Genomic DNA, 16,443 nt, shown 5'->3' with positions numbered 1-16,443 from the left:
CTTTAATTGAGGTAACTGATAACATCAGAATGGCCCTGCACAATGGTCAAGCGGCACTTCTGGTGCTGCTTGACCTGTCGGCAGCATTTGACACCATCTCGCACCAGATCCTACTGGAGACACTTCAAGACATTGGAGTACAGGGGCTTGCACTGAAGTGGATGACGGACGTTCTCACTGATAGAACCCCGACAAACACTCTGGGGACCTTCAGATCAAAAACCACCAAAGTTACCAAGGGGGTACCGCAGGGCTCTTGTTTGAGCCCCACACTTTTTAACATCTCTGTTACCCCCTGGGCTAAACTTATGAGGAACTTAGGGTTCAATCCCATCTCGAACGCGGATGACACCCAGCTCCTCCTCACCTCTAATAAGAACAGTCCTGATATACAACTCCTCTTTTCTGAAGGCATGAAGACTATTGCCGCCTGGATGAGGACTAACTTCCTTCAATTGGAACGCCGAGAAATCGGAGATCATGTTGTTTGGAGGAGCAGCCATAAGCTGGATCCCCAGATGGTGGCCAGAGGAGCTGGGCAATGTCCCGTCCCCTAAGGAAGTGGTAAAATATTTAGAATTAGGATCGACCAGACCCTTACTTTTGACGCTCACGCCACTACTACTGCTGGCACCTGCTTCTACACACTCAGTTTACTTAAAAGGATCTTTCCCCTGTTACCTTCCTCTACCAGAAAAACATTGATGCATGCTCTGGTATTAAGTAGACTGGACTATTGTAATGCACTGTTAGCATCGGCCAACGAAGCCTCCTTAAATAAGCTACAAGTTGTGCAGAACACGGCTGCCCGCCTGGTAGCAAATGCCCCATCTAGAACGGCTTCTACTCCCCTCCTCAAAACCTTCACTGGCTCCCTGTGAGAAAGCGGGTGAAATTTAAGATAGGCTACACTGTTTCTAAAGCCCTTAATGAACAGGGGCCTTCCAACCTATCTGCTAAACTTATCAAGTATACCCCCTCACAACCTCTTAGATCTGGCGCCAAGCTCCTCCTTTGCACCCCTAGAATTAAAAAAGCGCGCAGTGGTGGCAAAGCTTTTTCACACCTTGCCACTGCTTACTGGAATTAGCTGCCCCTCCAGCTATGCAACTGCCAGAGCCTCTCTCAGTTCAGGAAGCTTCTAAAAACTCATCTCTTCTGATCCCCTCGGATCTGGCTATAGCACTCCATCCTTAGCTCAGAGATACCCCTAGGGGTGATTCAGTGCTATATAAATTAATAATAATAATACCCTTAGCCACCCCGAACCCTAAAAACCTCCTTACTACTCCATCCTCTTAGTCGCCACATAACTCTGAAGACACCCTTACCACCTAATACCCTTAGCCACCCCAAACCCTAAAAACATCCTTACCACTCCATTTTCTTAGTCACCCCATAACACTGAAGACACCATTACCACCCAATACCCTTAGCCACCCGAACCCTAAAAACATCCTTACCACTCCATTCTCTTAGTCACCCCATAACTCTAAAGACTCCCTTACCACCCGATCCTTTTACCCACCCCTAAATCTTAAATTGTATTTTAATGGATATCTTAATGAACATTCTTTTAATGCAATATTAATAATTTTTATTCTGATGTACTGTTTTCTTATGATGTGAATGATCATACGTTTGATCGAATAAATTATATATATATATATTATCTACTGGCGGTCGCCAGTAGATAGTTATAGTTAGGACCTATTTTCCATAGGAAATCCGCAACATTCTATTTGGAATACCGTTGGCACCGGTTGACGAATCCTCGCGAAATTTTCCAAACTTTTGGCCAGCTCCGCTCCGCTCCTACCCTGAAAGTTTTGCGGTGATCCGTCAAGCAGGGGCCGAGAAAAAAGGGGGGTCCCAAAACGCGTTTTCCCCATGCAATTTCCCATAGGATCTGTTGTCGCAGCTACAGCCCAAACCGCTGAACGGAATGACACCAAATTTGGCAAAGAGGTAGTCCTCAGTTTGGACTCGTGCCTTTTGCATATATGGTGTGAATCTGTTCAGTAGTCCCTGAGAAAATTAGGGTAAAAAAGTTAGTGATATCTATGGCTGTGGAGGATCCGCGGACCGTACCCGCACCGTAAGCGCACCCTCCCCGAACCGAGCGCACACCCGCCCGTTCGCGCGCTGAATGCTAATTGGCTGTCGAGTGTCTCTCTACATTCGAAACCAGGAACTGTTGGCGGCCATTTTCTGCCTCGGTAGATGCGAGGCTGAAGAAGCAAGGTGAATAACATATAAAGGGGGCAGAGTGGAAATACTCTGACCCTCTAGAGGTGCTTAGGGGGTCCCAGAAGGACCCCCTGGGGCCCCCCTTTTTAAAAATAAAATAAACGGCGAAATGCGTGCACGGTGCGCGCATCCTATTGCGTTGGATGCACGGATCCTCACGCGGTGGGTTCGCGGATCCAAGGGGAAAAAAATGAAATTTTTGGGCGATAAAGATTAAGCTTAAGTGTTTTGTTCTTGAGTGGCTCTAAAAAGAGCTGTTGTGTTCATTGAGAGTTTTTGGTACTTATAAGTAAGTACCTGTACAGAGTCTAAAGTTGTTGAGGAAGACTCTGTTTCCTTCATCAGTAAAGTGTACTCCATCTCTCCTATACATCTCTTGCATATGAAAGCGCAGATTGTTATTGTAAATGGACCCCATTCTATAGTCTCGGAGAAAAGCAGAAACAGATTTATTCACATGTTTCCTAGCTTTCTCAATCTGTGGACAAAAATGATCGGACCAGTTCCATTTCTGCCTTTGGCATATGTTAGAATACACAAAGGCAGTTTTAGGGAATAGTGAAATCAGTTCTGCAAAGGTGTCCTTCATAAGCATTTCCAGACCTACCCCAGTCAAAGTGCCTAGGTCATCGCCACCACAGTGCACTATTATGAGGTCAGGGTGTTGGATTTGCATGAAGGATTTCACCAATGGCATCAATTGGTGCCACTTTAACCCTCTCTGTCCAATCCATTTAATGTCTACATTTGTCAAACCTAGGTCTTTGTGAATGCCTTTGTTTTCTGCATACCTTTGGCTCCAGAAAATGTAGCTGTGTCCCACAGTCCACACTGTAAGCATCTTGTAAGGAGGTCTGGATGCACTCAGATGGTCTATGTAAATGAAATGGCAGTTTGGAAAGTAAGATGTTTCTAAAATAGTGGCTAAGATGCAATTTTGAAAAAAGACAAGAAATCATTGGTTGTTTGACAACCTTCTACACTGAAAGGTAGGGTGCATATTTCTGTTTTTTAAACGCATGATTCTTATTGGGTAACAAAAACTGATTGTAAGGAACATTATATATGATAAGCTGATATGTTGAGAAGTCAAGCACACTTGCTGTTTTGATTAGCAACATTGTGTGTGCTGAACTTGTGACCTGTGTGCTCAGTACAGTGTTCCATGACCTGTTTCTATGGCAACGGGCAGAAGGCAGATTGGGGGAAGGGTTGAAGTTTGTCATTTGGAAAGGGTTGAAATGTTTAACCAATAGAAATGTGTGTTTGCTTTTGAATGTATGTGGGAAGGAATGTGATTTGATGTTTACATGTATATGTGTGGAAAATGAGAGGGAAACTTTGCCATTCTTTGGTTCTGCTGACAGGTGCACAGTGCAGAGATTCTGTATAAGAAAATCTGGTTTGTGTGACTGATATACTTCTTAACCTACAAAACAACTTGAAAGGTGAGTTATTTAATTGTGAGGGGATGTATGTAGACTATTTTTTATTTTAATCAGACTAATGTATTTCTTCTGCTAAAGTGTAGGGAGTACTTTTTTTCTCTACAATGTTATTGACAGTGTGTGTGTGCATGTAGAAACCATTTTGTGATAAGGATTTGTTTTTTTCATGTGATTGTAGACAGATAACTATGCAGTTTTTATATTTTGGTAGAATTAGAAACCAGTCATTGTTTATGAATTTGTGAAATGAGTTATGTTTCTGCAGTAAAATGTAGTACTCCTTGTAGATGAAGAAATGTGTTTTGGTATAGTGCAAGGGATAGTGTTGTTTGTCTAGAATCACACAGAGAGCCTGTGTGCATTTGGGAACCACTGTGAGAGAAGCATTTAGTAATATGTTGTATTTGCTGACAGATAACTCTTTTAAAACCAGTCATGTTGTCAAGTTTTAGTGGCATGAGAAGCCAGTGTTTGCTTATGCGTTGATTAAATGAGTCAGGCAATGATACAAAAGTGCACTTTTGAAATATGCACATTGTGTGCAGTTCTCTTACCACTTCCATAGGAGTAAATAAGGTTTGGTAAACTCGTAGGGATAGTGGTTGTTGTCTAGAATCACACTGTGAGTCTGTGTGCATTTGGGAACCAATGTGAGAGAAGCATATGGTAACATTGTTTATTTGCTGACAGATAACTATTTTAAATCCTATCATGTTGTCAAGTTTTAGTAGTATTAGAAGCCAGTCATGCGTTGATTAAATGAGTCAGGCATTGACACTAAAGTGCAGTCGTGAAATATGTAGATTGTGTGCAGTTCCCTTACCACTTGCACTGTAGTGAATGAGTTTTGGTAAACTTCTAGGGATAGTGGTGCTTGTCTAGAATCACACTGTGAGTCTGTGTACATTTGGGAACCACTGTGAGAGAAGTGTTTGGTAACATCGTGTATTTGCTGATAGATAACTGTTTTAACACCTTCAGTGCCCGCCCCTTTCCCCGCCCTGTGCCGGCCGTTTCATTAGCGGGCGGGGTTTATGACGAGCTGGTCTCGTCATGGGCACAGCGCAACCGCGGCCCGTGACGAGACCAGCTCGTCATAGGCATTGAAGAGGTTAAAACATGTCATGTTCTCAAGTTTTAGTAGCATTAGAAGCCAGTCTTTGCTTATGTGTTGATTAAATGAGTCAGGCATTGACACTAAAGTGCAGTCGTGAAATATGTTGATTGTGTGCAGTTCCCTTATCTCTTCCACTGTAGTGAATGAGTTTTGGTAAAGTCCTAGGGATGGTGGTGCTTGTCTAGAATCACACTGTGAGTCTGTGTACATTTGGGAACCACTGTGAGAGAAGCGTTTGGTAACATTGTGTATTTGCTGACAGATAACTGTTTTAAAACATGTCATGTTGTGAAGTTTTAGTAGCATTAGAAGACAGTTATGGCCTATGCTTTCATTAAATGAGTCAGGTATTGACAGTAAAGTGTAGTCGTGAAATATGTAGATTGTATGCTGTTCTCTTACCACTTCCAGTGTAGTTAATGAGTTTTGGTAAACTCCTAGGGATAGTGGTGCTTGTCTAGAATCACACTGTGAGTCTGTGTGCATTTGGGAACTACTGTGAGAGAAGCGTTTGGTTAGATCGTGTATTTGCTGACCGATAACTGTTATAAAACCTGTCATGTTGTCAACTTTTAGTAGCATTAGAAGCCAGTCTTTGCTTATGTGTTGATAAAATGAGTCATGATTTGACACTAAAGTGCAGTACCATGTTGTATTGTCTTCACTGCACCAGAGCTGAAAATTTAAAATTTTTACCCAGGCACTGTCCTAGAAGTAGTCTGATGATTTAGTCAGTTTCTAAGTACTTATTTTGTGAACCATTCATTACCAAATAGACTGCTTCAAATGTCTATGCAGTATGCATGTAGTTCTCTAACCACCTATACAGTTGTGTTCACACCTTCAATTCCCTAGTCAGTATCCATACACTTCTAGGAAATACCCTGTAAGTCCCTTTGCAGTCTTCTAGTGACCCATTCAGCACCATGTAGTAATCCATTCACTCTGCCAAAACGCAAACATTTATAAATTCACTAAGACACTCTGTTTACAGTACTGTAATGATTCAGTCACTGTCTAAGTATTCATGCACTGAGCCAGGCCTTAGCACATGGACTGCTTCAAACCCCTATGCACTATGCATGCAGTTTTCTAACCACCTACAGACTTGACTTTTACACTTTCAATTCCCTAGTCAGTATCCATATAGTCCAGCAAACATCCTGTCACTCCCTTTGCACTCTTCTAGTGACCCATTCAGTACCAAGCACTAATCCATTCCTTGTGCGAAAACCCAACCACTTATAAATTCATCCAGGCAGTCTCCTTGCTGTAGTCTAATCATTCAGTCAGTACCGAAGTACTCATGCAGTGAGCCGGCCTTAGCACATGGACTGCTTTATTTGCGTATCCAGTATGCATTCAGTTCTCTAATCAGCTACACAGTTGTCTTTTGCACCTTCAGTTCCCCAGTTAGTATTCATATACTTCTAGCAAACACCCTGGTACTCACCCAGTGTGTCTCCTTTTAGTAGTGTAATCATTCAGTCACTTAGCATGTAGTCTTTTAGTGAGGTAGGCTTTAGGGCATGAACTGCTTCAAAGTAGTATGCACTATGTATGTAGTGTTTTAATCATCGTCACACTTGTGGTTCAGGGCTATAGTTTCTTAGTCTGTTTTTATATAAAATGTGTTTGTACAGTAATGGAATACTGTAAATTTGAAAGTTATTAATATACATTTATTTGTGATTCTTTTTTGCAGATACTGTTTTTCAACGTTAAAATCGAGAAATGATGCCAGAAAAAAAAAGAAAAAGAAAAGAACAGAGACAGGAGGATTATTTGAAGAAACATCAACCACAAGTATTGAATGAACAAGATAATGTGGCTAAAAGGAAAAATAATTCTGGTAAGCTCACAAAGCAATTTATTAAAAATGTTTGTAGGAGCAAACAGAATGTAGAGAATGCTGCAACTTCAGAAAATGTTTTAAGTAAGAAAAAAAATCTAAATAAGAGGAAAAGTAGAAAAGCAAATGTTCAGTCAAAGGAGATAAAGTATGGTAAAAGAAGACAAAATCAGTATAAGGAATTACGCAAAAAAATATTTTACAAGAGAGTAGTGCATAATTTGCTGAAAGATGTGAAGAAATATAAAAAGTGAACTTTATTTTATAAAAAGAAGAAGCATATTGAAAGCATTGTGGAAAAGGCTTTTGAAGTAAAAAGGAAACTGTTTATTTTACTGTTAAACAGAATTCGATCACTAGATAAACCAATATTTGTAATGAATGCCAAAAGTAGGAGGAAAAGAGTTATTCATAAAAAAAAAAAATTGTGATGTTTTTTTGGGAGAATTGTAGGAGAGTAGGGTCTGCTATCCTATGGTCACCCCAAATGTTTGCTTTTTGCTTCACTGGTTTTTGACATATTGAGGCTGTGGGCCTGCTAATCAGACCTCCAGCCTGCTGTTCTCTCTACTAAATTGACACTATGTACTATAGGTGCATAACCAATTGGAATTGGATCACCCTGTGAGCCCCTGTACCAGAGTATACTAGGTACCCAGGGCATTGGTGCATCTAAGGCCTACCGGGGGCTGAAGCATGTATTGTGCCACCCCTGGCCTGGCCTAGCAATTTGACACAAATGGCTGATCACTCAGCTGGGGTAAGTTGGTGTAACCACCTCTTACTTAGGTGTAGTATACCTATACCTAACCTTAAATGGGACACATGCTAACCTATAAGTCACTCCTATGGCAGGCCTTAAGAAGCCTGAAGGCAGAGTGCTTGGTTCCATGTGAGATGGTGCTCTGGCATGAGCTGAGCCTGTCTGCAGTGGTCGGAACAACTTCCTTCTACCGTTTCCAGATATCGCCATACCATATACTCTTAAGTGCATTATGAACCTCGCGGTTAAATGCTATCTTTGGTTTGGCTTTATCAAAACATGTCGAGTAAGGTGTCATACGAATTGGAATACTAACCCCTCGCCAATTCTGGCGACGGGGTTAGCATTCCACCCTTCTAGAGGGACACGACATGTACAGTACCTGAAACCCGGGTAAAATCAGACATAGCCTCAGCTCCACAAAATGGACGCTGCCACCACCGACACAAGTCTGCCCTCCTGCTGCTGGGAGTCCTTCCAGCTTGGGAGACGTGGACAAAGGGTTTCCTGCCAGGGGAGGTGCGTTCACCACCCCAGACAGGATTTTGTGTATTGGTCAGGTAGGGCTTGAATAGAATCAGACATGCCTGAGGCTCACAAGGAGCCTCGGTGCATATGCCAGTTCAAACCGGTCCTGGGGCACACCAGCCCCGGACCTGGGGCGAGCTGGACAAAGGATTGGGGGTGTAACCACCCCCCTTCCTGGTCCCACCCTTAGGGAGGGACCTAGCAGGTAGTCCGGCCCCTAGAATCCGCTTAAAGGTAAGAGCTGTGTCCTAAGACTTCAGACATCCCGGAATCAACTTGAAATAAAGAAGAAGACGGGAACTTCGACGCTCTGCTGCACAGAGGACAGAAGGAAATCTCCCCTATGGTCAGGGAGTGACCATCTTGCTAACGCAAGCACCATCCAGCAACTCGACGTCTGCTTTGCCGCCACCTCCTGCCGGAGTCCGAGCCCAGAGACCGACAGGACCTGGACCTCCAGACCTCTCACAGCCCGATCCACAGTCCCTGCAAAGAAGGAACCCGTGGAGGCACCGAGACACGTGGAGCCAGCCATCTTGAAAAGACACGCGACAAGCTGCAAGCGCGACAATAGAGGCTCCCTCCAAGTTGTGCTTTGGGTCCTGAGAAGCCCAACATCCGAGCAGCATCTGCACCAAAGGTGAGCCCTCCAGCATCTCCACGATCGGCGTGGGGCCCCTCTGCACTTTGCATCTCGATGCGCTTGCCCGGTCCCTGGCCCGTTGGCTAGTGGCCATTTTGGCGACTTATCTTGAAAACTACGATGCTGGTCTGGTTTCCCCAGACTGGCCCCTGCTTCCCTCCAAAGGAGCAGCCCCTCTGACCTTGCTGGTCAGAGTAAACAGCTTTCTTCAATTCCTGCGTCTCCTGCTTTTGCCAAGGCTTGTTTGCTTCCTTCGAGTTGCCGACACCGCTGACAGCGAGAGCCTGCGTGGGACAGCTCGTGAACCGACTCCTGGACATCGTCGACCTTCAGGGACCACGTGGCTGCGGAGACAAGCTACACCTCTTCACCTGTTTGCACCCTACATCGCCTGGTACCTACCTGGTGCCACGCCGGTCACTGGCTAGTGACTGTGAACACTGTCCCCTCTGCTTACAGGTCTTCTACTACTCCGATCCACCCTTGGATCCACCGCATCTCTTCTGGACCGGCCGCCTGCAGCATCTTTGTCACCAGGCTCCATTGAACAGATAGACGAAACCCGACGCACTTCGAGACCTATGCACCCGCTTCCTGTGGGTGAGGTAAAGCTGGCACTCCGGTGCACAAGTGTAGAGTAACATCTCTAATGTCTAGATCTGAAGTCTTGATTTCGTAGTTCAACCAGAAGACCCTTTTAGCAGTAACTTTTGAACTTTTACGCACCCATTGAAAACCTATGGGAGCCCGCGTGTAACTTTCCTCACTGCACACACGACCCGTGGACCTCCTGGTCACTAACTAACGTTAGCTCCTTGTAGGCCCAGCGATTCTAGAGGCCCTAGGCCTTTTCCGTTTCCTAGTCGTGTTACTTATACCACTATTTTAGTATATGGTTCGAGCGGCCACCAGGGCCTATCCATATAAAGTGCAACTTCTGTATATTGTGATACTTTCTTGTTTAACGATTTGTGCTCCTGTGCTAATAAAGAGTCTAGGGGATACTTTGAGTAATAAATACATATATATTTTGAATATATATCTGTGTGGTGTCCTTTCATTGGTATAAAGGGGGGTTACATATGGTAAAACAGCCTGCTTAACACGCTTTAACGAGTTTAGCCTCAAAGACTGCTTAGCCTACGCCACCACTAGGGCAGCTAGTCCGAAAAGGTTGACTTACAACCACACCATAAGGGTTGCTTGGCATGGTACAAGGTGGTCACTTTAACTAGTGAACATCATATACCAGGCCAACTTATTACATTGGTGAGCAGCGGTTGGATTTGAGCTTGCTGTGTTTTACCGTTGTAATCTCTTTGTTACCAATTGAAAGATCACATAGGTACCTGTAGGTACATATAAAACAAGATTAGTTATATACTTAAGTTCTACTGAACTTAGTTGTTGTAGAGCAAAGGGAGTAGCACACCCTGACTACAACTACTAGATAGGTTTAGTAGGAAAACACAAGTGTAGGTAGTTGCAACACATCCATCCACACTTAAGAGCAATGGCTGGGGCAGAGGGGTCCAATGTACCCATCTCTGTCGAGAGTGACCCCCAGAGGGCACCAACCATCTTTGCTACCCTAAACCAGAATGAGCTCAGGCAGTTGGCTAATATCAGGGGCCTTAAACAGCCCAGAAACCCTACATCTGCTGAACTCAGAGAACTCTTACAAGCTGATGAAGATCAGAGAGCTCTCAAGAAAGCCTCCCAGTTAGACCCCTCAGGGACTGGAACAGGAGGCCCTCCTTCTGAAGATGCTACTGAAGTACCCCTTTCTAACAGTCGAACCTTAGTTGAGAATCAGACTACAGATGATGAGGATCAGCATAGGGACAGGGATGACAAAGGGGGTGAGTCTGATAGTAGTAGTAGTTCTGATGGGAGAAATAGCCCAGTGCCAGGTGCTATACCTGGCTCAGCTAACTTAAGACTACTTGGGACTGACAATGGGTTCACCCCATTGGATCTCCCTAGTGGACTTAACCAGGGGTTTGGGAGACAGAGTAATCACTCAGGTGACTCTAATGCCTCTCATGCCTCTAGAGGCTCTCAAGGTCACTCCAGAAGAAGGATGACCAGCCCTCAGAGGAGGGAGCATGAGGCCAGAATGAAGGAAGCCCAGCTGAGGATCAGGAGACAGGAACTAGAAGTAGCCCTGATGGAAGAGAAACTGAGCAAGGCTAGGCAACCTAGAGAGAGTGGGTCTATACCCACTGGTGGCAGCATTGTCCCTAGGGACAAAGATAGGGTCTTTGACAATAGGAACCTGTCCAAGGTTGTGCCCCCCTACAAAAGTGGGGATGATATCCACAAGTGGATGACTGCTCTTGGGAGAGCCTGCAAAGTGCAGCAGGTTCCTGAAGACCAGTGGGCAGCAATCTTATGGCTCTCCTTTGAAGGTAGAGGCAGAGATAGACTCCTCACTGTTAGGGAGGAGGATGTCAGAAACTACAGAGCCCTGAAGAGTGTCCTGGTTGATGGGTTAGGCTTAACCACTGAACAGTACAGGTTAATGTTCAGAGATACCCAGAAGACACAGACTCAGGACTGGTCTGAATACATTGAATGTGCCACTAAGGCTTTGGAGGGTTGGTTGCTGGGAAGTAAGGTATCGGATTATACAGGATTGTACAATTTGATGATGAGAGAACAGATTTTAAATAACTGTCAAAACCAGCAACTGCATCAACACTTGGTTGACTCAGATCTGACCTCTCCCCAAGAATTGGGAAAGAAGGCAGACAAATGGGTCAGAACCAGGGTTAAGGGGGTGATCAGAAGAAAACAGATCAAAAGGGTGGAGATCAGAAATCCAAAGACCAGAAGTCTTCAACAGGGCCCCAAACTAGTACTAATGAGGGTGGGTCCCAACAACCTAAAGGTAAGAAGAAGGAAGGTCCAAAGAAACCTTGGTGCAAATCTTGCAAGAATACAACTCACTGGACTAGTGATTGTAAGAAGGGTGGAGCCCCCAACACTGTTGCCCCTAAGGCACCTGCTCCCAGTACTACTGTTAGCAGTGTTGGTCCCCAGACAAAGCTTACCAAAGATTACCAACAGCAGCTATCTCTCCCCTCCTGAGGCGGAAGCCGGAAGGTGTTTTTATTTTACTTTGTGCACTGTACATTTTTAGCTAATTACTCTGTATTTTGATCCTGTGTGATTGACTTCGCCTATTCACAGAGCGGTGTGGATTTGGAGACTTCCTTTGCGCTCCTTGGCGCTGTGTGTTCCTTACCCCCTTCCCTGCTGCCGGACCGCCCTCGGCCGAGTATCGACGCAGAGGGCTGGGTTCCCGGTTTTTGGCGGCCATATTGGGTGTGGGTGAGGCGGGTGACGCGCTCTAGCAGCGCTTTAAAAACGGAATAGCGAGCCTGCTTCTAGTGATTACCAACAGCAGCTATCTCTCCCCTCCTGAGGCGGAAGCCGGGAGGTGTTTTTATTTTACTTTGTGCACTGTACATTTTTAGCTAATTACTCTGTATTTTGATCCTGTGTGATTGACTTCGCCTATTCACAGAGCGGTGTGGATTTGGAGACTTCCTTTGCGCTCCTTGGCGCTGTGTGTTCCTTACCCCCTTCCCTGCCACCGGACCGCTCTCGGCCGAGTATCGACGCCGAGGGCTGGGTTCCCAGTTTTTGGCGGCCATATTGGGTGTGGGTGAGGCGGGTGACGCGCTCTAGCAGCGCTTTAAAAAGAACGGCTATGACTCCGCGCAGCGGACACGTATTGCGGACGCGCCGGATCTGCGCCGGAGTCGTGCCAGAGTCCTGCCCGTCTGCACCAGTCCGCGACAGGACGGGACTAGGGGCTCGGGACCCGATACCCACGTCCACCGCGTCTGGAAAAGCCGCTCATATCAGGTATTCGGCGCAAACTTTGTTCCATTCCAGACCAATCCATCTGTCAGAATGCTCCATTCATTCACGGCCGTGCCCGGAGGGCCCTTTCTCTTGCATACACTGCAAATATCAGACCCCCTACATAAAACCCAGCACTATGATGTTAGACAATAGGGAGCAAACATCTTCCATAGGGGTTAAGGGGACAAAGTGTCTTCTCCTAAATATTCGCTCCCTACCTAGACATCAATTAGAGGTATGGGACATAATACATACTACTCAACCCGACCTTTGCTTGCTAACGGAAACTTGGCTGAAACCTCATACTGTCCCTGCTATTGCTGTGGGGGTTCCTTTCAGCTACAGGCTTGTCCATTTTGACCGGCCAGAGAAAATAGGCGGTGGCTTAGCCATCGTGCATAAAGAACATCTGAAGATCATCACACTAGAACAGAAATACAGCTCTCTCTTTGAGATTCTAATTTTTAAAATGCAATATGCTACTAACAGATTTTGGAAAGGAGCCTTAGTTTATCGTCCCCCGGGGCCCTCTACAGGCTTTTCCCTTGCACTACTGGAACTCTTGGCCCCATACTTTAAACGAAAAGAAGATTTCCTCCTTCTTGGCGATTTTAATGTCCATGCTGATAATCCCTCACTCCCTGAAACAATTTCCTTGGTTTCTGAATTATCCTCCCTGGGTCTTACTTTACAAAACCATGAGCCTACCCATACAGGTGGTCACCTTCTTGACCTGGTTTTTACCAACTTTCCCAAAGTACAATGTTTCTCCCCGGTTCAAATAATCTGGTCTGACCACTTCATCGTGGAATTTGCAATATCCAAGGCGGATAAGCTCTCCAATAAAAACTCCCTACCACCAGTCTGGCGCCGACAGTGGCATAAAGTCACCGTAGAGGAATTTCAAAAGGAATGGAAGCCGCCTATTCCCACAGAGACAGATCGTATAGAAACCTTGTTAACTACATTTAATAATTCCCTTCAAGAAGCAATCGATAAAATAGCACCTCTAAAATTACACAAACAATACCCTACCACCAAACAGGAAACATGGTATACCGAGGAGCTTAGAACAGAAAAACAAAAATGTAGGAGGCTGGAAAAAAAGTGGAGGAAAACACGAACTGAAGAAAATAAGAAAGTACATTATGAGGCCCAAACTAAATATTATAAAAACATCAGACTTGCCCGGAGGAATAGCATCTCCCAACAACTCGCAGAAGCGGGAAATCGATCTAAGGAACTATTTAAAATTCTTCAGGAATTTGTAAAACCTACCGCATGCAAAAGCCCTGATGACTTTTCTCAACAACTTTGCGATGATATCTCCTTGTTCTTTGAAAATAAAATTATTTGATCTACGACAAAATTCTATTGGCCGCCAATCAAAATCAAAATAGTAACAACTCTTTTTCCCCTTCCATTCTGCCCACACGAAATAAAATCATACTCACAACATTTCCAGCAGTCAATGACTCTGATCTCACCTCCCTTATGAGCCATATAAAATCTGGATCCCCAGATGACTTTCTATCAGCTAAAATAACTGCCTCTCTGCAAACTCTGCTTGGGCCTCACATTCATACATTGATCAACCATTCTCTTAGAGAAGGATCTGTACCCACAGAGTGGAAAAAAGCAGTGGTGAACCCTATCCGAAAGAATGCAGCCATTCCATGGACCGATCTCACCAACCTTCGACCCATCTCCCTCCTACCCCTTCTCAGCAAGATGACCGAGAGACATGTAAACACTCACTTGTCCAAATATATCGAGGCAGCGGAGGGCCTAGATTTTTCTCAATCTGGATTTAGGCCCAATCACAGCACAGAATCTGCCCTCCTGTCAGTGACTGATAACATAAAAATGTCACTGGATGGAGGAAATTCAATGATTCTAGTGCTGTTAGATTTATCCGCTGCCTTCGACACTGTGTCTCATGAGATACTTCTCGATCGTCTAAGGGAGAGGGGAATAGAAGGTATGGCTCTCTCTTGGCTGAAAAGCTTTCTTTCGGATCGCCAACAAGAGGTAAGATTGGGCCCCCACTATTCCATCTCAAGGGAGCTCACCAAGGGAGTGCCACAGGGCTCATGCCTAAGCCCCACACTCTTCAACGTGTACATAGCCCCCTTGGCGGATATTGTAAGATCTCATGGATTCACCCCTGTGTCGTACGCTGACGATACTCAGCTTTTGTTCCCCTTTAAAATGTTGACGCCCGCAATACAAAAATCTTTTGCGGACGGAATGAGGGCAATATCCCACTGGATGGCCACCAATCGCCTCCAGTGTAATGTAGGCAAGACTGAGGTAATGCTGTTTGGGGAGGCCACACTTCTATGGTCCCCGGAATGGTGGCCCTGGGATTTAGGACCAACCCCCAAACAGATTGTCAAAAATCTGGGTGTGCGCTTGGACACATCACTTTTGTTCAAAGAGCATACTAACCAAGTAGCAGGGTCCTGTTTCCAGGTCATTGGACTGCTATGACGAGTCTTCCCATTTCTGTCAGACTCCTATAGGAAGACCCTTGTCCAAGCCCTGGTTATAAGTAGACTGGATTATTGTAATGGCCTGCTGGTCTCGGCAAATGAAGAACAAATACAGAGGCTACAGGTGGTCCAAAACACGGCTGCGAGACTGGTTCTCAACGCTCAGCCAAGGTCTCCATCGCTCCCCCTCCTGATAAAACTCCATTGGCTGCCAATCAGACAGCGGGTAAAATGTAAAATCTGCTGCACTATTCACAGATGTCTGTTTGGCAATGGACCTAAATATTTAAAAGAACTATTCAAATCCTATATACCCAGTCGCACCCTGCGCTCCAGCAATCGGCAACTACTTCAGGTTCCAAGGATAAAAAAATCTAGGCAGGGAGGGCGAGCCCTGTCCTATAAAGGCCCCATCCTTTGGAACTCGTTGCCCCCTGCTCTCAAAAATGTTATTAACTTTCAATCCTTTAAGAAGTCCTTGAAAACGTTTTTATTTGTCGCCTGTTAGGTTTCCCCCCCCCCCTCCTTTTCTTCTGTTTAGCTTAAGATCTTGGCTCTTTGGTATATGTAAGCGCGGAGATACCCCTTCGGGGGTTGACTTCCTGCGCTATACAAGAACATAAATAAATAAATAAATAAAGGGTGTAGTGGGAATCACTATGGGAACTGAAGGAGATTCTGACTTAGACAGAACCCTTACACAGGCAGTCTTGATCTGTGATGGGGACATGGATTTGTCCCTGACTGTGAGCCCCAGTAACCTGGGCAAGTACAGACAGACTCCTTTAATAAATACAAAAGTGGATCAAGCCTACAGGGACACATGTGCCAGTGTCACTATGGTGACACCAGGCTTTGTGGACCCTGGACAGTACATACCAGGTGACAATTACCTGGTGACCAATGCCAGCAATGCCACTACTTCTCATAGTGTGGCTATTGTTAACTTCTCATGGGGAGGGGTAACTGGCCTCAAAAGGGTTGTGGTTAGTGCAGACCTCCCAGTAGAATGTTTGTTGGGCAATGACCTAGAGAGTTCCTTATGGTCAGAAGTGGAGTACAGGACACATGCAGAGATGTTAGGTATATCACCACGTGTCCTTGCTGTGACCAGGTCACAGGCCAAAAAGTGCCTTACTGAACCACAGGTCTTGGATCCTGGAACAATGGACCAAGCACGTACCAAGAAGAAGAACAGGAGGGTTAAGGCTGTGCCTTCCCCACTGCCTCCAAGTGATGATCAGTCTTCCCAGGAAGATGATCTAGAGAACCCTGAAGGAACTGACCCTGAAGAGCTTGAACCTGACCAGGTTGAGTTTCTGGGGACAGGGGGACCTTCCAGGGCTGACTTGGGGCAGGCTCAGTTATCCTGTCCCTCTCTTGAACCCCTCAGACAGCTGGCTGCTGCTGAGGCTGCTGGGAATGCTCAAAGTACCCATAAAGTGTATTGGGATGATGGGCTCCTTTATTC

At 45.3% G+C, this 16,443-nt stretch overlaps 1 protein-coding gene across 1 annotated transcript in view; it reads left to right on the top strand.

Moving 5' to 3' along the window:
• Positions 1 to 16,443, top strand: part of LOC146869950 (zinc finger homeobox protein 2-like) — a 1,750,357-nt gene that overhangs the window by 163,275 nt on the left and 1,570,639 nt on the right. The window lies entirely within an intron of this gene.

The sequence above is a fragment of the Triturus cristatus genome, chromosome 1_1 (assembly GCF_964204655.1).
Source record: "Triturus cristatus chromosome 1_1, aTriCri1.1, whole genome shotgun sequence".
Taxonomy (NCBI): domain Eukaryota; kingdom Metazoa; phylum Chordata; class Amphibia; order Caudata; family Salamandridae; genus Triturus; species Triturus cristatus.
The sequence above is the reverse complement of the archived record's forward strand: the minus strand, read 5'-3'. Positions and strand labels throughout refer to the sequence as shown.